Source organism: Phoca vitulina, unplaced genomic scaffold, assembly GCF_004348235.1.
Source record: "Phoca vitulina isolate PV1807 unplaced genomic scaffold, GSC_HSeal_1.0 scaffold39, whole genome shotgun sequence".
NCBI classification, from domain to species: domain Eukaryota; kingdom Metazoa; phylum Chordata; class Mammalia; order Carnivora; family Phocidae; genus Phoca; species Phoca vitulina.
In genome coordinates, this window is record NW_022589742.1 from 9,960,576 (window position 1) to 9,973,808 (window position 13,233).

Consider the following 13,233-nt stretch of genomic DNA (forward strand, 5'->3'; position numbering starts at 1 on the left):
TTTGAGATTGATCCATGTAGTTGTATTCGTACCTTTTTAGTGCAGAGAATTCTAGTGTATAGTTTACAGTGTATATATAGTCCATCTGTTTTGCTGGACATCTGGACTTCCAGTTTGGGGCTCTTAGAAATAATGTTGCTATGAATATTGTCCAGTCTTGGGCATATAGTTCATTTATTTTGGATAAAATTTGGAGTGGAATTGATGAGGTAATAGGGTAGACTATATATGTTTAATTTTTAAACTGCTGAGTAGTGTTGCGAGAGTGTGCCATTTTATGCTCTCCTAGCAATTTATGCGTGTTCTGGTTGCTTTCCAACATTGGCTGCTGTTGATCTGTTTCATTTTACCCATTTTAGTGGGTGGGTGGGGTGGTATCACATTGAGATTTTAATTTGCATTTCCCTGATGACTAATGCTGAGCACTTTTTAAAAAAATGAACTTTTTTGGGGGATGATTTTAAATTTACAGAAAAGTTGCGAAGATAGCATAGAGCTCCTATATATCCTACACCCAGTTTGCCCTAATTTTAACATCTTACGTAGTTTTGGTGTATTTGTCAAAATTAAGAGATTAACATTGGTATATGTATTACAAGTCTGGTAGTTCTAAGTTTGTTAGGTCTGTAATTCATTTTGAATTGATTTTTTTTGGTAAGAATTGAAGTTTTTTTTTAAATAAAGCTATCCATTCTAGTATGTGTTGAAAAGACTGTTCTTCCATTGAATTACTATGTCTATGTGTTTGTAGGAACCGTTACCATACATTTTTATTGACATGTCTGATCTTGATTATTGTAGCTCTATATTGTAAGCTGTCTAAAGATAACTGATTTTTTTTTCCTATTTTTAAAGATTTTATTTATTTAAGAGACACTGAGCCAGAGCCAGCGCACAAGCCTGAGGTGGGGAGGGGGAGAGGCAGAGGGAGAAGCAAGACTCTCGCGAGCAGGGAGCCTGGGATCATGGGATCATGACGTGAATTGAAGGGAGATTGCTTAACCAACCGAGCCACCCGGGCGCCCTAAAAGATACTAATTTTTGAAAAGTTGTTTTTTTTTCTGTGGAATGTTTTTTCCTCAGTTTCTGTTGCTGGGTTTTTATTTTACTTCAGATTCCATCTTCTATGTTTAGAGGCTTTCTTAAGTGGAAATTTTTGGTTTTGTGCTCATGATTATAATAGATGAACTTGTTTGTAAGTTCTGAGGGCTCTTCAACTCTGAGCTTCACTGTGGGGGCTGTTTGTTGGGGAACCCCTGATACCAGCGACTTTAGGTTTTTCCTCTTGGGCTAGTCAGATTCCTCAAGGAAATCTTGGCCACAGTCCTGCCTTTGAGGGTCTAGGGTGTATTTACTGGTTTAAGATGTGAGGTTCAGGGCACCTGGGTGGCTCAGTTGGTGAAGAGGCCTGCCTTCGGCTCAGGTCATGATCCCAGGGTCCTGGGATCGAGCCCCAAATCGGGCTCCCTGCTCCGCGGGAAGCCTGCTTCTTCCTCTGCCTGCCACTCCCCCTGCTTGTGTTCCCTCTCGCTGTCTCTCTCTGTCAAATAAATAAATTAAAAAAATAAGATGTGGGGTTGGGGTTTCACTGTGTGTGTGTTGGGGGGGTGGGAGCTGATCGGCCTGTGTGCTCACACGTGCTAGGCTCCTCACTGCAGTGGCCTCAGTGCTGCCTTAATGTAACCCACCTCCAGCTGGCTTGGCACTGCTGTTCTTTGTCTTAACATGGTGATGAGGTGGAGAAGCCTGGTTCCAGAGTAATGTTGGGGGAGGGAGAAAAGGGGGGGCACAGTTAGAAATTCCTTCTGATCTCTCTTCTGTCTGTGGTGCCTACCCCTCTTCCATTTTAGGCCACTGTCTTCTGACCTCCATCCCTGCCCTAGACTCATCTTCTCTAGTCTGTAGGTGTTCCTCAGTTTTATCTAGACTATCTTGAGTTCAAATTCGACCTCCAGCGTTACCAGTTGTGTGGCCTGAGGCAATTTACTTTAACGTCGTCTTGTCTCCTCACCTGTTTAATGGGGAGAAGAGTATCTGTCTCCTAGCATGGGCTATCTCAGAGCATGAGGGCTAAATGAGTTAGTGGTGCCTGGCACATGGTAAATGCTGCATAAGTAGATTTCATCATCTGTCCGTTTTCCTCTTGTGTGTTCATCTTCAGGGCTGGAATTGGGGGAAGGAGCCCAGCACCTTATGTTAGAATCTTGTCAAGGACTGGAAGTCCCTATTATAAGCCAAGGTTCTTCCCTTTTCTTTTTTTTTTTCGCCCATGAGTCATAGTCCTCAGTTTTTTTTGGTACGTTATGGTGATTAATCCATACAGGGCCCTTCTCATTTCATTTTCACATTTTTAATTCCCACTCCCATTTACCATTTTCCCTTCCCCAGTGGCAACCATTCTTTCTTTTAAAGAGATAGCAGGAGCATGGGGAGAGAGGGCGAGGGAGAAGCAGACTTGCCACTGAGCAGGGAGCCCGACATGGGACTCGATCCCAGGACCCCAAGATCATGATCTGAGCCCTAAGGCAGATACGCTCAACCGAATGAGCCACCCAGGCGCCCCCCCCCACAGTGGCAACCATTCTAATGTATTTAATGTATGTTGATGTTTTATATGCACTTATTTTTAACCCACTGAAATGCTGTGTTGTGTTAAATATCTTGTTTCTTGTAACGGCTCATCATTGTGTTCTGAAGATTTAGCCATGTTGCCAGTACATACCTGGTCCAGTGCTTCTAGTTATAGTATTTAATGGTGTGCATCCCTGTATTTTGCCTATCCACTCCAGTTTGGTGTAGAAGCGGTTTCTTCCTGGGTTGTAGTGTACACCTGGCTGCCTGGAGGATGCTGAGATTTGACCCTAGTTATGGAACTCTAGTGGCAGGGGGAGGCGGTTGTGGTGGATCTTGAGAATAGAGCCCCCCCTTTCAAGGAGTGTGCCCCACGTGAGGTTATCACAGGGTTTTTAAGCAGAGGAAGGCTTATTTGCAGGCATTGCAGGGCAGTCTGCTTCAGCTGGTAAGGGAGATTCAGGATGACTTGGAGGTTAAAGATTGTCCGTTTCATCTGGGTCCAAACAGAAGTGTCCAGCAGGGTCTCATTCCTTATCAACCCCTGCCCTCTCATATGAGAAACTTGAGCCTGAATTCAACTGTCGTCGTTATTCGGCACCCTGTACAGTTGATTTTTCAGGACTATCAGCCCTGTGACTACAAGAAATAAGTCATGGAAACTTTGATTCTCAGACTGTGATTGGAGCTGCGAGTTAATGGACTTGAGCTTGTAATTTTTTTTCTTTGTAAGCGTTCAGGTGAACACAAAAGAAACCACGCAATGCTCCAGTCTTTATGGTCACCTTACTGGTACAAGGGTTAAGTGCAGCAAGCTTTTGGGCTCTCAGAGCGCGTGCTTCAGTTAGCACTTCTTGATTAATTGTGATGCTCCTACATGCCATGAATTATACCATCCTAGTTCCCATTTGCAAGGAACACTGCACTCAAGCCCAAAGCCTTGAACAAACTGATCCTCAGATCCTGTTGGTGTGGGTTCATCTCCAGTTGTCACTCCAGGGTCTCTCTAGGTCAAGTCAGTATTTGGTGCCAATCAGAAGAGAAACCATGCAGTCGTTTCAACAGTGAAGTTTTGATATAAAGATTTAATATGCATGGGGAAGATGGATTACTAAGTAAAGAAACTTTTAAAAAGATTTGACAGCACAAGCAGGGGGAACAGCAGGCAGAGAGAGGGAGAAGCAGGGAGCCCGATGGCGGGGCTCGATCCCAGGACCCCGGGATCATGACCTGAGCCAAAGGCAGACGCTTAACGACTGAGCCACCCAGGCGCCCCAGTAAAGAGAACTCTTAATAATAAAAGAATACCGGGCTGTGGCCATGGTTAGAGAAGTCACTGTGGTCCCCCTCCCCAACCTGCAGAACTTACTAGAACTGTTTTCTAGGGTACCGGAGAAGGTGGTTCTTACGGAGAGCGGTCTCTCTCACCTGAGATACTGGGAGGCCGCCTGGGGAAGCTGCTGTGCCTGGACAACCTCCTGAGCACAGGAAGGGCCTGAGGCTGGAGGAACGCGCCCTCACTGCAGGAGCTAGGCCTGGAGGAGTTGCCCAGGCTAGAGAAGCCCATCCTGTAAGAGCTGCCAAGCAAGCATACCTGAACTCGGATGCAAAACCCTTTTTCTCTCTGCAGTGTCTCTTTGCCCTTTATTGACAAAACCTAATGTGCTATTTTGTTTTGTTTTTTTTAAAAGATTTTATTTAGTTGACAGACACAGCAAGAGAGGAAACACAAGCAAGGGGGGTGGGAGAGGGAGGAGCAGGCTTCCCGACGAACAGGAAGCCCGGTGCGGAGTCCGATGTGGGGCTCGATCCCAGGACCCTGGGATCATGATCTGAGCCGAAGGCAGACGCTTAACGACTGAGCCACCCAGGCGCCCCCCCTAATGTGCTACTGTGATAGATTAAGAAATAACATCTTTTGGTCTTCTCATCCCCAGCTCCTGAAACAGCTCTGGAGTGATAAAGGTTAAGCATCTTCTGTTTGGGTTTTGTCCCCAGTTCCTGAAATAACTCTAGAGTGGTAAAGGTGAAAAGAATGTCTTTTGTTTGTTCCTAACTAGCCCCTTTCAGCCACACCCGAGTTTATGTTAATTCAATTTACTTTTGGAAAGTCCCTAAGGATGGGGGCTGGTTGCCAGAGGAACTGACTATGTGATTGTAGAGGATTGGAACTTTCAGCTCCACCTCCTTGACCTCTGGGAAGGGAGAGGAGTGGAGGATGAGCCAAGCACCGTGGCCAATGATTTAGTCAGTCATATGTACGTAATGCAACCTTAACAGAAAAACCTAACCAAGGGGATTTGGAGAGCCTCCTGGTGGGTGAACACGTGGAGTTGGTGGGGAGGTGGTATACCCTGCCTGAGGCGGGCACGCATACCCCGTGTCCCTTCCCCATTCCTTGCCCTATACATCTCTTCAGTTGGGCTGTTCCTGAGTTGTGTCCTGTATGATAAATGGTTAATCGTGAGTACAGCTTTTTTTTCCTGAGCTCTATGAGCTGTCCTAGAAAAGTATCAAACCCGAGGAAGGGGTGGCAGGAATCTGATAGAAGTATAGGAGGCCCAGACTTGTCCTTGGCATCTTAAGTGAGGCAGTCTTGTGGGACTGAGCCCTTGTAGATGCTAACTCTAGGTAGATAGAATTGAATTGCAGGCCACCCACCTGTTGCCAGAGAATGCATCAATGTGGGAAAAAAAAACCCACGTTTGGTGGCCAGAAGTATTGATAGTAGTAGAAGAGAGGAAACAAGTTTAACTTTTATATACTGTTACACACCAGCTGGCAAAGGGAAAATATTTAAAGGGTTCAGATTATTTTCTTTTTTTAAAGATGTATGTATTTGAGAGAGCAAGAGAGCGTGTGCGAGTGGGGAGGGGGAGAGAGATTCCTGAAGCACACTCCCTGCTGAGCACGGAGCCTGCCCTGGGGCTTGTTCTCATGACTGAGTCTGACCCTTAACCGACTGAGCCACCCAGGCCCCCCAGATTGATTTTCACAGAGCAAGCAAGATGTGAATTTGGAGCTGAGAGGCAGTAAGTCGATAATTGGTATGAAGGGTAATTCTGGCCTCATAAAATGAATTAGAAAATGTTTCCTTCTCTGTTTTCCAAAAAAGTGTGTTTAGGATTGGCATTGTCTTTAAATGTCTGATAGAATTCACTAATGAAATCTGGGCCTGGAATGCTCTCTATGGGAAGATTTTTTTATTGCAAATTTATATTTTAAAGTGTTTAAAATTATTTTTTAAATTATATTTGAGTCTAGTTGACACACAATGTTAGTTTCAGGTGTACAACTTAGTGATTGGACAAGTTTATACATTATGCTGTGTTTACCGCAAGGATAGACGTTGCTATTACAGTGTCATTGGCTATATTCCTTACACTGTGCCTCTTATTCCTGTGACGTATTCATTCCATCCTGGAAGCCTGTGCCTCCCATGCCCCTTCACCCATTTTGCCCAGCCTCCCATCCTCCTCCCCTCTGGCAGCCATCAGCTTGTTCTCTGGATTTATAGGTCTGATTCTGCTTTCTGTTTATTAATTTGTTTTTTGTTATTTTAGATTTAATTTCTCGAGTAGATACAGGTCTATTCAGGTTTTCTACTACTTTTTGTGTCTCTGGTAAGCAGGATTCCAAAGTGGCTCCCCAGATTTCTCTCCCTAATAGCCAAGGCTGTGAATATGATATGTCATAGTCATGATTGTGTTATGTTACAGGTAAAAGGGAGGGGCACCTGGCTGGCTCAGTTGGAAGAGCATGTGACTCTTGATCTTGGGGTTGTGAGTTCGAGCCCCACCATTGGGTATAGAGATTACTAAAATAAAAAGTAAAAGGGATTTTGCAGATAATATAATTAAGGTTACTAATCGGTCAACTTTGAGTTAATCAAAAGGGAGATTATCTAGGTAGGCCCAGTATAATCACATGAGTTCTTTAAAAGCAGAGAATGTTTAAAAAAAAAAAAAAAAAAAAGTAGAGCTTGTCTCTGGCTGGTAGCAAAAGAGGAAGTCAGAGGTTAGAGCATGAGAAGGATTGCGTGTTACTCTTGCTTGCTTGCAAATGTAAGGGAGGCTGCATATCGAGGAATAAAGATAGCCTCTAGAAGCTGAGAGCAGCCCCAGGCTGACAGCCAGCAATGGAAAGGAACTAAATTCTGCCATCAGCCCAAAAGAGCTTTAAAGCAGATTCTTCCCCAGAAGCTCCAGAGAATACCCCCAGCCCAGCCTGGCCAACACCTTGATTTTAGCCTGACGTGTTACCCAAAGCAGAGAACGCAGTAGGGCCTGCTTGGACTTCCGACCCACCACCTGCTGCAGATAACCGTTTGACTCACTCACCTCTCTTTAAGTCTTTGCTCACGTCTCACCCACCCCCTCAATGAGGCTTCCCCTGACTGTCCTATTTACTACTGCATCTGTCCACCCCATTTCACCCCATTCCCAGCATGCCTGAGCTCCATTACCCTGCTCTATTCCCCCCCCCCCATAATGCTTATTCCTTTCTTACATACCATGTAATTTGCCTACTTATTATATCCATTGTTTATTTTCTGTCTTCCTCTGTTAGAATATAATCTCCATGAGATCCGGGAACTTTGCCTGTTTTGTTCATTGATGTATCCCAAAAGCCTAAGTGAGTGCCTGCCACAGTAGGAGTTCAACAAATACGTGTTGAATGAATGAATATACTTTTCTCATTCTTAAAAAATGTGTTCGCCTAACACACTTTATTTTGCATATATCCCGAAATATATTGCTTCATGGCCACCCCAAAGAAAGACACTCTAAAGTTTCATGAATAATTACATTCAACTTCCAAGTGCAAAATCTCTGGGGGCTTATCTTCATATTCTCCAATATATGGACTAAAAATGTTACATTTATCTCCAAACATTCTTTTTAAAAATTTTTAAATTTAATTTTATTTTTTAAAGATTTTATTAGAGACAGAGCATGAGCATGAGCAGTGGGGAGGGGCAGAGGGAGAGAGAAGCAGACTCCGTGCTGAGCAGGGAACCCGATGCCGGACTCAATTCCAGGACCGTGGGATCATGAGCTGAAGGCAGATGCTTAACTGACTGAGCCACCCAGGCATCTCCATTCTTTTTTTAAGATTTTATTTTTAAGTCATCTCTACACCCAACGTGGAGCTCGAACTTACAACCCCAAGGCCCATGCTCCACTGACTGCGCCAGCCAGGTGCCCCATCTCCAAATATTCCATGTAAAGTATTGGGAGGAAACGAGTATGATAGAGCAGGGGACAAAATTAGAGTGGAATCTACAACACTTGCTTTAGTAACTGGTCACAAGACTATATTGGTATTTATTTTTTTATTTTATTTTATTTTATTTATTTATTTTTTTTTAAAGATTTTATTTATTTATTTGACAGAGAGAGACACAGCCAGAGAGGGAACACAAGCAGGGGGAGTGGGAGAGGGAGAAGCAGGCTTCCCGCGGAGCAGGGAGCCCGATGCGGGGCTCGATCCCAGGACCCTGGGATCATGACCTGAGCCGAAGGCAGACACTTAACGACTGAGCCACCCAGGCGCCCCTTTTTATTTTATTTTTTTTAAAGATTTTATTTAGTCATTTGACAGAGACACAGCGAGAGAGGGAACACAAGCAGGGGGAGTGGGAGGAGAAGCAGGCTTCCCGGGGAGCAGGGAGCCCAATGCGGGGCTCGATCCCAGGACCCTGGGATCATGACCTGGGCCGAAGGCAGACGCTTAACTACTGAGCCACCCAGGCGCCACTATATTGGTATTTATAATGTTCTTTCTAAAATCCATTTTATTTCCCTTTTACCTCAGTTAATGGTGGTATTTACTTGGTGGTATGACCTAAGCCTTTATTTCTGAGGGGTAAGCCCTTGGTGATTGATTCTACCTGTGTGTGGTAGTAATCTTTAACTTTTTAAAAACATGAACAATATTGAAGTATAACACACAGAAGAGTAAACCAAGCAACTTCCACTTCTGACAGTGATGGAGTAATTGGTATGAAACCTGCTTTCCCACCATAAGCAATTGTAAAACTGGACAAACTAATGAAACAACCAGGAGGATCCGTTTCCTTGCTCATTTGGGTGGTTGGCAGATTTCATTTCCTTGTAGGTTATAGAATTAATGACCATGTTACTTACAGGCTGTAAACTGGGGAATGTTCCCAGCTTCTAGAAGCTACCAATTTTTTGGTTTATATCCCCTTTCCTCCATCTTCAAAGTCAGAAATGGCAGGTTGAGTCCTTGTCACGTTGCATCTCTCAGACCTTTTCTGCTCCCGTCTTCTATTTTTAAGGACTTGTGGTTTGATTGGACCTATATGGATGATCCAGAATGATCTCCCTATTTTATGTAAACTGATTAGGAACTTTAATTCCTTCTGCAGTCTTAACTCCTCTTCTCCGTGTAACATAACATTCACAGGTTCTGAGGATCAAGACATGGACATCTTTGTGGGGATCCATTATTCAGCCTACCACACCCAAATATGTTCTCTTTAACTGTAATGGAACCAAACCAGAAATCAGTAACAGAAATGCAACAGGGAAATCGATGAACATTTGGAAATAAAACTTTAGCACTGTTAGGTAATCCATGGATTAAAGAGAAAATCTCAAAGGAAATTTTTAAAATACATAGAATTGAATGAAAATACAACGTATCAAAGTATGTGGGACTCATCTAAGGCAGTGCTGGAAGGGAAATTTTTTGAGATATAGTTTACCCTTTTAAAGTGAAATTCAGTGGTTTTTAGTATATTCACAGAGTTGTGCAACCATCACCACTAATTTAATTTTATCACCCCAAAAAGAAACCCCGTAACTATTTGCAGTTACTTCCCATTCCTCCTGTTCCTCTCTCCCCTAGGCCCTAGAAATAAGTAATCTACTCTCTGTTTCTGTGGATTTGCTTATTCTTGCATGTAAATGGAATCTTACAATATGTGTCTTTTTGTGACCGGCTTCTTTCACTTAACATGTTTTCAAGGTTCATCCATGTTGTAGCATCTATCAGTACTTCATTCCTTTTTTTTTTCCCCAAAGATTTTATTTATTTGTCAGAGCGAGAGCACAAGCAGGGGGAGCGGCAGGCAGAGGGAGAGGGAGAAGCAGGCTCCCCGCTGAGCAGGGAGCTCGATGCGGGGCTCCATCCCAGGACCCCGGGATCATGACCTGAGCCGAAGGCAGACACTTAACCGTCTGAGCCACCCAGGCATCCCAGTACTTCATTCCTTTTATTAATCAAATAATATTACATTGTTTGTTTACCCATTCAACAACTGATGGACATTTGAGTAGTTTGTACTTTTATTGGTTATCATGAATAATGCTGTGAATATTCCTGTGCAGGTTTTTGTGTAAACATATGTTTTCAATTCTCCTGATACAGTAACTCATTTTTACCATTTTGAGTTAATACAAAATTTTTTTCCAAAGTGAAACCATTCTACAATCCCATGAAAGAGAAATTTTTTTAAAAATAGAAAAGAGGGGGGCACCTGGGTGGCTCAGTCGGTTGAGCGTCTGCCTTCAGCTCAGGTCATGATCCCGGGGTCCTGGGATGGAGCCCCGCATCGAGCTCCCTGCTCAGCAGGGAGCCTGCTTCTCCCTCTTCCATTCCCCCTGCTTGTGCTCTCTCTGTCATATAAATGAATAAAATCTTAAAAAAAAAAAAAAACTAGAAGAGGAAAGTTCTCAAATCAATAACCTGTTTCCTTCTTTAAGCAACTAGAAAACAAAAAGCAAAATGAAACCAAAGAAAGCAGAAAGAAGGAGATAATAAAAATAAGGACAAAAATCACTGAAATTGAGGGGCGCCTGGGTGGCTCAGTTGGTTAAACATGTGACTCTTAGGGGCACCTGGGTGGCTCAGTCGGTTAAGCGGCTGCCTTCGGCTCAGGTCATGATCCCAGGGTCCTGGGATCGAGCCCCGCATCAGGTTCCCTGCTCAGCGGGAAGCCTGCTTCTCCCTCTCCCACTCCCCCTACTTGTGTTCCCTCTCTCGCTGTCTCTCTCTGTCAAATAAATAAATGAAATCTTTAAAAAAAAAAAACAAAAAACATGTGACTCTTCATTTTGGCTCAGGTCATGATCTCAGGGTCGTGAGAACAAGCCCCGCATCGGGTTCTGTGCTGGGCATGGAGCCTGCTTAAGATTCTCGCTCTCCCTCGCTCTCCTCACTCTCTCTTCCCCTCCCCTGCCCCTGCTCACTCTCTCTTAAAAAATCACTGAAATTAAACGGGAAAACAATAGAGAAATCAGTGAAACAAGAAGTGATTCTTCTAAAATAATAAAATCGATAAACCTCTAGCAAGTTAGACAAAGATAAAAAGAGAAGACATAAATACCAGTATCAGGAATCAAACTACAGATCCTACAGACACCGGAAGGATAAAAAAAGGGAGTATCAGGAACAACTTGGCACTCATAAATTTGAAAACTTAGAAGATAAGTACCAATTCCTCCAAACCACAAGGTACCTGTGATGGTTAATTTTATGTGTCAACTTGACTGGGCTATGGGGTGCCCAGATAAGTAATCCAACATTATTTGTGGGAATGTCTGGGGGTGGTTCATGGAGCTGTTTTGCTTGCACATGCGGAGAGCTGGCAATGCCTATGAGTTGACGTTCACCCTTACACAATACTGTTCGTCCTCCCCTGCAAGCCATGGACAGTCTTTACACCATGACTGGCCGATGTGGGAGTATGAAAGTTTGGTTCCTTTGGCTCAAGTAGAGACAAACTCTGAAGCACGATTTATGCTCAGAGTCCCCCTGGTGGATCATGCTGAAGCAATCCTCCACAGGGATATTGCCAGAAGTTATACACTTGTTTAGCTTCTTCCTGTTTCCTGTTAAGCTTCCTCCATTCTCTTACCAGGTTCTCCTGGGAACACTTCTTTAAGTCAATTGCTTGTATATGGGGGTGCCTGGGTGGTTCAGTCGGTTAAGTGTCTCACTTTGGCTCAGGTCATGATCTCAGGGTTATGAGATTGAGCCCCGGGTTGGGCTCTGTGCTCAGCGGGGAGTCTGCTTAAGATTCTCTCTGTCCCTCTCCTGCCTCTCTCCACCGTGCTCTTTCTCTGTTAATCAATCAGTCAGTTTTTAAAAATTCCATGTACATGAATTCTCATCTCAGCATCTGCTTCTGGAGAACCCACCCTGAGACAAGGGGGGTTACTTATTCCCTCAGTTTTCAGGTAGAGGGACATTTATTAAAGTAACACTTCTCTGTGTCCTTCACTTACTTTCTTCCCTGGGAGGAGGAGTGACATGCTGAATTGTGAATTTGGAACTAGGAATTTGGTATATGTTGATAGATCAGATGTTCTGTGAACCCGTAGATAGTGGTGCTGGCTGAGGCCTTCCTTGTGGGCAGTTAAGGCAAATCCATACTTGACATATGTGTCAGTCTCTGCCAGAATGAACCACTGACCTTTCCAAAGGGAAGGGGTCAAAATAAAATCATTTTGACACCAAGTCAGTGGTTGTTATCCTCAAGGGATGGTGCCATATTGGGGATTTAGTGTCGGTCTCTGTTGCTGGAAGGTCAGATATTTGGCCACGGCAATATGTAGATCAGTCTTGGCAAGAGGAAGACCATGCTACTGGGCCCGTGCATAGCCTCCATCTCTGTCACCGTGGCTGATACCAGCTGGCCAGTTCGTCCTGTCTCCTTGGTCATTTAGTGCTGCTTCTGCTCTCTGGTGGGTGTTATCGTGAAAAGACAAAACCTTCATGTGGTGCCTTTCCTCTAAGTCCACCCACATGCCTCTTCCTCAGACCTCCTCTACCCCAGTCTTTCCATCTTTCCGTCCCAAGCCCCTGACCAGCCAACCAAACCATCCACTGTGCCCATGAACCAATATATGTTATAACCCCAGGACACTTCTTCCACGCAAAGTGGATGACCAAGTGTACCACCAAAAGCTCTGCCCGTGTCTTTCATAGAAATCCTCGAGTGTGGCCAGAGGGAAGCACCTACACATTTTCAGCTTGAACCCAAACTGAGCCTACCCATCCATGAACCAAGTTTGAGTTCTTTCCTTTTATGTCAGATGGTCCTAAGGGATGCTCCCCCTTCTGTATGCCTATAGGTGTGAGTTGAAGGAGAGGTCCCGGTACAAGAGTGGTGGGTGACTTACGTGTCTGGATCACCTGTTCCTGCAGCTTACTTGTGCCCCCTGGGCCTGCCTGAGCCTAATTCTGCTGCGTGTACCACTTTATCTTAAAATGGACTGCTGCTGGGCCTGTGCAAACTTATGACTGGGGCTTGATCCCATGACCCTGAGCTGAGATCACGACCCAAGCCGAAACCAAGAGTCGGTTGCCCAACTGACTGTGCCACCCAGGTGCCCCAGCACTTTTTTTTTTTAACCACAGATATATTTTGGGGTGCCTGGCTGGCTCAGTCAGAAGAGCATGTGACTTTTGAGTTCAAGCTCCACGTTGGGTGTGATTACAAAAAAAAACCAAAAAACAAAAAAACAAAAAACACCCAAAACCAAAACTATAAAAAAAACAAAACCCACAGATGCCTCTAGTCTTATAGAACTTTCTGGATCATCTGACCCAAGTGGCAGATTTGCATTTACTACAGCTTGAACTTGCTACAGAGCCCTTTCTTGCACTGGCCCTCATTCAAGACTAGTA